Source organism: Rhinatrema bivittatum, chromosome 3 (genome assembly GCF_901001135.1).
Source record: "Rhinatrema bivittatum chromosome 3, aRhiBiv1.1, whole genome shotgun sequence".
NCBI lineage: Eukaryota > Metazoa > Chordata > Amphibia > Gymnophiona > Rhinatrematidae > Rhinatrema > Rhinatrema bivittatum.
The window spans coordinates 62,277,890-62,284,504 of NC_042617.1; the positions used below are offsets into that span (position 1 = coordinate 62,277,890).

General features: G+C 44.9%; 1 long non-coding RNA gene across 1 annotated transcript; it reads left to right on the top strand.

The window, feature by feature from the left end:
• Positions 1 to 3,498: 3,498 nt before the first annotated feature.
• Positions 3,499 to 6,397, top strand: LOC115088496. Its single transcript, XR_003855794.1, has 3 exons — positions 3,499 to 3,744; positions 4,098 to 4,209; positions 5,613 to 6,397. It is a non-coding gene; the product is annotated as an uncharacterized LOC115088496 (long non-coding RNA).
• The last annotated feature ends 218 nt before the right edge of the window (positions 6,398 to 6,615 follow it).

Sequence of the window (6,615 nt, forward strand, 5' to 3'; positions counted from 1 at the left end):
AATTCCAGATGTGATTCCTAGAGGGGCTTGGAAGGTGTTGGTAGCAAAAAAGGCTAGGCCAGTTGTGACCTTCACATGTACTGGCAAGGCATGGCCCCTTTGTGTGGTAGGTTGTAGTTCTGGCTCTAACAGTTGATATAGGTACTGTATGGTTTTCTTGTTAAATCTGAACCTTGTTGTTTTCTTGTTAAATCTGAACTTCCTCAGACAGATCCAGAAACTGTATCCAAGCCCTGTAAACTCTGTGTAAGGGGTACCTCCTCCTCCTCTGCATTCTTCTTCTTCTCCTCCTCTCTCTTTCTCTTCTGAGCCCTATTGATCTGAGTACCCATGCAGCTATTGTAAGCATAATGTTGAAAAGATACACCAATTATGAATATTCCCCTCAATAGCAGTAGGTACAACACTGATTTCTCACCTCCTGTTTCTGTCTCATCCCTATGTTATAACAAAAGCACCAGTGCATACATGAAAATCTTATTCCCTGCCTTAAACCTGCTAGCAATATATTATTCCCTGCCACTTTCCCAGTTTACGTCAATAAGTCCTAGAAACACTCCCTCCCGCCTTCTGCCCTGCTCTTGCATGCAGTAACCCAGAGCGAGGAGGCAAACCAACAGAAAACAACCAAGCAAAATTGAAAGTTTGCAGTAGCTCGCATATACATGCAGTAGAAAATATACGCGCCTGTGTTTGCCTGAACGCACTGTCTCATAAGCGGGCAGCCCTTATAAAATTCATCAATTGCGCATATGTGTAGTGTCCGCCCCGACACGCCTTGACATGCCACTGACACACCCTTTTGACGCATGCGTGTTTGTGCATGCGATTATACATGCGCATACAACTACCGGCTATGCAAAATAACATGTGTGCATGCGCCAGCATTACAAATGCGCATAATCTGGTGATTTTGTGCGCACAGCGCTTTGAAAATTTGGGCTAATGTGAATAAGTAATGTCCAAAAACTGAAGGGAATCCACCTAATTTTATTTTAAGATAACCAAAAATATCTTTCAAAATTAATGAAGTATCAGCATCAAACACAAACCTCAGATAAATTATCTACTGAGGATTCCACCACCTTTCATCATTTGCCAAATCTTAAGTCCAATATGTAATATCTAACTTAAATAAATGCACATTGAACTTCAAACATTGTTTTTTCATTCCAGTTATTCTTCGTAGACAAATAATGAACTAAATTAAACATCCATAATAAAACTTGGAAGTTGCCGTCTTCTTAACCAATGTCAATCACTGTTAATCCACGAACATCATTTTAAATTTAAAAAGTCCTTAGCTTGTATTAAAGAAAATGTATTGCAGCAATGGGTCCCTACAATAGTGTTTTGCAAGCTACTTCAGGGGTCCTGTTCAAACTGAAACTGACATCAGGGTACTGATTCAATGCAAACAAAACTTTATTTACCTTCAGTGTCCCTTTGGAAAATCATACCCCCATCATATGATATCTACAACCAATCATATGGCAAACAAAAAGTACTCCAGGTGAAAAAACATATGAATATAAAGATTTTTGATAGAAAACATTACAAAAATGCTGACCAGTCTATTTTTGTGTTCATCCCAAATGTTATCACCATCCATCTGAGGCAGTAACAAAGACCAGTTTTTAAACAAATGGAACAAAAGTGGATATACAAAATGAAGATTGTGATGCCATTTGGTATGAACACGGTGCTCCTGGGCATAGGCCTTTGCTCCAGGATTAGGCTTAGGCCTTGGTGCCAGTACTAGATCTAAGTTCCAGGCCCTTCTGCCAAGATGGTGCCTAGACTTTGGCACCAGGCTCAACCCAGGCCAAGGCCTCAGGACTGGCCCTGGACCAGGTCTAGGATTCAACATTTGGACTAGGGCTCAATGCAGGGCCTAGGCCTCTGCACTGGATGATGTGCTAGGACAGGCTCCAGTGCTTGGTGGGGATTAGACCTTGTGTTGGGCCCTTACTGGGCCCAGGCCTCGGCACTGGGACTCCTGTTGGGCCTCAGCACTGGGACCAGGCCTCAGAGCCAGGCCCTGGTGCCAGACTGGGGCCTAGACCTCGGCACAGGGACCAGTCCTTTGTGGCGAGCTTCTGCACCAGGTCTCATCACCAGGCCCTGGTTCTGGGCCTAGGCCTTAGCACTAGGGACAGACTTTAGGGCTGGGCCCTGACACCAGGGCTAGGTCTCAGCACCAGGTCCCTGCACCGGGATGGGTCCTAGGCCTTGGCACCTAACTCAGCAGGGGCTCAGCTTTGGCAGCAGGCCTAAGCTTTGACTCTGGGTCTAGGCTTCGGCACCAGACTTGGCTTTTGACCAAGCCTCGGTGCCAGGCCAATTGAGCCTAGAACTTGATACTGGGCCTAGGCCTTGATGCCGAGCCCAGCTCAGAGCTAGCCCTTATTGCCAGGCCTGGTCCAGGCTAGGCTATGGTGCTGGACCAGGTCTAGGGTAAGACCATGTTGCTAGTCCCAGCCCAGAGTTAGGCCATGACACTGGGTTCAGCCCAGGGCTAGGTCACTGCACCAGGCCATTGGAGGGCTGGGGTTTTTTAATGACTAAAAATGCAACAAAAACAAAAATACCTAAAACATTTGGGGCATTTTTAGCACAAGCTGTTTTTGGTTCATTCCTTTCAGAATGAAGCAAAAATGGCCTCATTTGTTGCATTTTTTGTATTCATGAAAAATGAATTCACATCCCTATTATTCTGCCCAACTAATCTTTGGGAAGGCCTGAAGAAAAACTACGCCTTTGTCTGCTTCCTGTACAGCAAGCAATCTTTCCAAACTTGCAGCAACTTAGGGAAACAATTCCATAGTTAACAGTCAATTATGGAACAAAGCCTATTCCACGTTCATTCCAATATTACCAAACTTTTTTTTCTTTTTGCAGTTATCAGGAGATTTTGCATTTTTAGATCCTCCCTAGGTTTTGGCCATTCCCTCTGTTTTTGGGATTGGTCCCTGCTTCCCTATATAAACTGGAGTTGAGCATTCCTAGGCTTGGTTAGATGTAGTTCTTGGTTTAAGCTCGAATTAAGTTTTGAAAGTGGATCTCTGTAGGCCCTATCAGCCTGCACCAGTGGGATCTTTTCAAGGGCAGAAGCCCTACAAGAGCCTTCACAGATCTGGAGGGTTCTGACTTGTGGAAGAAGAGAAGAACAGAAAGGATTTTTGCTTTAAGAGAGTTGTCTATTTTTCTGCCAGATCCCAGCTCAGAAGGGCAGAGCCCCCTATCTGAGGGAACTGGATTATGGACCCTGCGCTCTGTGCTTAGCAAAAGCAGAGTTACTAGGACCAGGGTTCTGCATCGCCTCCTCCGCCCACTGAAAGTGGAGTAAGTGGATTCTCCAGAGTAAAAACACATTTTTGGAGAGCTGTTTGTTGAAAGGGGGTGTTCTACCTGGAGGGAGGTTTTTTTTTATTACCATCTCCCTGCCATTTGTGGAAAAGAGAGATTTTTTTTCTTTCCTGTCACTGGGGAAGGACATTGACAGGGCTTTGGACACTGATTCAGAGGCTGAACACTTGAGTTATCATTCTTAATTTTCTTATGATGATTTATTTTTGCTTTTCTTGCCTGGGTTCTATTTTTTAAGTTGCAGTGAAATATTTTCTTGTTTGAGCACCACTCCAAGTCTCTGCCTGCTTTCTTCCCACCTGAGAACCAGCCTGCTGATCCTACAAGTGGGAGTATTATGGGAGAGAGGCTGAGTGGAGAAAGAGACTGTGCAAGGTACATACCCACGAGAGCCTAGGTCCCCGGAGGATTCTCCTCCCCTCCAGCTGGACTTTCCAGTGGCTGACTACTGCAGAGTAAATGGGGAAAGCCCGGGACAGAGAGTGTGGCCCTGGGAATCCGTGACCCCCTGCATTAAGGGACCTCAACCCAAGAGGGGGTTGCATTGGGATTCATTATTTTTCACTTTGTTTCCTTGGGCCTCAGTCTGCCCAGTTATAGTTTGGTGGTGATAGTAATAGAAGCTTTTGCATAGTTTGGGCAACAGAAACAGGTCCTCGTGTCATCCAGTCCAGCGAATGTTACCTGCCTCTTGCCCAAATAATTGTTATGAAAAATTGTCTTTTCAGATTTCTGTATTTGATGTCCATTGCCAGGGGATCATCAGGAGAACCACACTGTATAAGGGCAGACTGCTGTGCTTGCTTATACTAAGAAACTGCAAAGGCACTTCAGACATTGGTAAATGAACTTAGTACTCTTGTTTTAGAGAATGGATTATCTAGATCCAGCAGAGAGAAAATATTGTGTCTATAGGGATGATTAATCCTTGGCAACAGAACTGCCAAGTTCTAGGTAATTAATGCACGTTCTTGCTGGCTCTCAGCACAAATTTGCTCTGCTATAGATCTGTCCTGGATGCATTTTCACTAGTCTGATTTCAAATGGGTATAAATGTATTTTCCAAGTGATATAGTTATCAGCAAGTGATTCTTTCTTCTTGGTTCTCTGCAGAAGATCTGCCTCACAGTAAGGGTTGCCAGCAGTCCCTCATTGCTAAAGACATCCCATATTCTGAAATAAAAAAAAAAAAATGACTAGCCATTTCCATTCAGTACAGAAAGCCGTAGGCATAATATTGGCACTCTGCTCACATATGATTACATTTCAGGTTGTACAGTCCAAGGTGCCTCAGTCATCCTGCCATTGACTGGGTAGTAGCTCCAGTTAAAGAAGCTAACATATTAAATAATACAAGTTTCTTTACAAGGCAAGAAACAATGCATCCAGGCAAAAAAATAATAGGAATTTTTTTTTTAATTGCTCGCTACAAGGAGATGTGACCATTTTCTAATCTTCCCAAGAAAATATCTAAAAGACCCTAAGGCAAACATCCCCCTCTCCGTCCTCCTCACCCTACGCCACCACCCACCCACCCACACACACACTCACTCCACGCACTGCGCTTTCAGTACTGTAAAGCTGAAATCATCCTGTATACAAGCAGAAAGCCCCCTCCTCAACACAAAGGAAAGTCAGGAAAGACAGATGTGCTGCAAGAGTGGGTTTGGCAAATGAAAGGGTATCGGTGTGTGCCTTTGCCCAAACCTTCAGCCTTTTCCAGCTGTTGAGATTGTAATCTTGTTTCCAGGGAAGGGCTGCTGCAGTTACTATGGCAATGTGTTCGATCACCATAGTGACCGGCGAAAGTACTTCTGGCTCATTATAGGTGACCCAGGTATGGAAATGTGGAACTTCCCCTGGACATGAATATTCATTCCACAAAGTTAAATGAGGCCTTTCTGCCTTCCTCAATCTATCATCTGTAAGGCACTTCTATTTTAGGCAATTTCTTACTTGTGTTCTCTTCTGTAGTTAATTAAAGTCAGTTCCAATTAATTATAAAGTTAATTACCTTCAAGTAGCAGAGTGCTAAGCTTACGTCTCAGTCTGATTAACCCCTAAAGCAGAAATTATTTTAAAGTATGCCTCCATACACACACACACACAGAATTAATACCAATTAAGAATTACTTTAGCCCTTTGCATATGGAATTACTGTAAGTCAATCAAACTTCAGGATTATTTTGAAACTTCTTGGTAGCACTTTTATTACAAATAACCAATGTTTTGGATTATGGCAGGAGTGGACAGACTACGGTCCATGGGACAAAGCTGGCTCATCGGCCCCTTTCTTTCTGTCCCGCCCACCTCACCCAGAAACTGCATTGCCTCCACCCCGCCGACAGCACTTCATCCTGCCCAAGGTGGGAGAAGATGATGATGGTGGCCAACGCTTCTCTTCAGCAGTAGCAGTGAGGAGGAGGAGGAGTGCAAGTTCTGCTGCTGCTGCCCACATTCAGCCATTACCGTGCGCCACTCCCTCTCCCACCACCACCACCACTGCTGCTTCTCTCGTGCCGCCGGCTCCCTGCTTCTCAGGGGATGATGGCCCCTGCTGCTCCCATGGGTGCTCCGCTGGATCACCGCAGCACTGGCAGTGCACCTCTCCCCCCACCCCCCAGGGTCAAGGAGTTCCTTAGTATTTGGTGAAGATTTTTGTGATTAACCCCCTCCCCCCCAGTCCTATAGTGGCGCCTACACAGACCTCCAAATCCCAGGGCACCGTGTAAGGACAGAGGGGAAAAAAGAGCCTGTTCCACCCTCACAGGAAGTCATATGGCAGACATGGCTGCAGGAGGGGAGGAGAAGGGAGAAGAACGGCAGTTCCACTGTCCCGTATGTGAGGCTGGCAAGAGGTATTTAATCCCCTTTTCGCTCCCTCCCCACGACCACTGCCCGCTTTTTCTCCGTAAAAAAACCATCTGTGTGTAAGCTGAACCAGCAGCGTAATACTGATTGTGATACTGGACCCTCATTTGGGACAGTGACTTGGTGAGTAACCTAAGAGGCATGTAATATTTTAATGTTTTGCATCCATGCTTTGTTAATATTTTTTATGGCTAAAAATACATGTTGCTGGTTACGGCTAATAAATGTCTCCGTTGGTGCTGCCTTATCCCTCTCACTGTGCCTTGGGATATGCTTGCCGCTGTACCAGTTGACTTTGAAACTGGTAATAGTTTTATGGTAATGCTGCATTACAGAATTTCTGAAGAAATTCTTTGATATAAGCTCCAAGAGAAA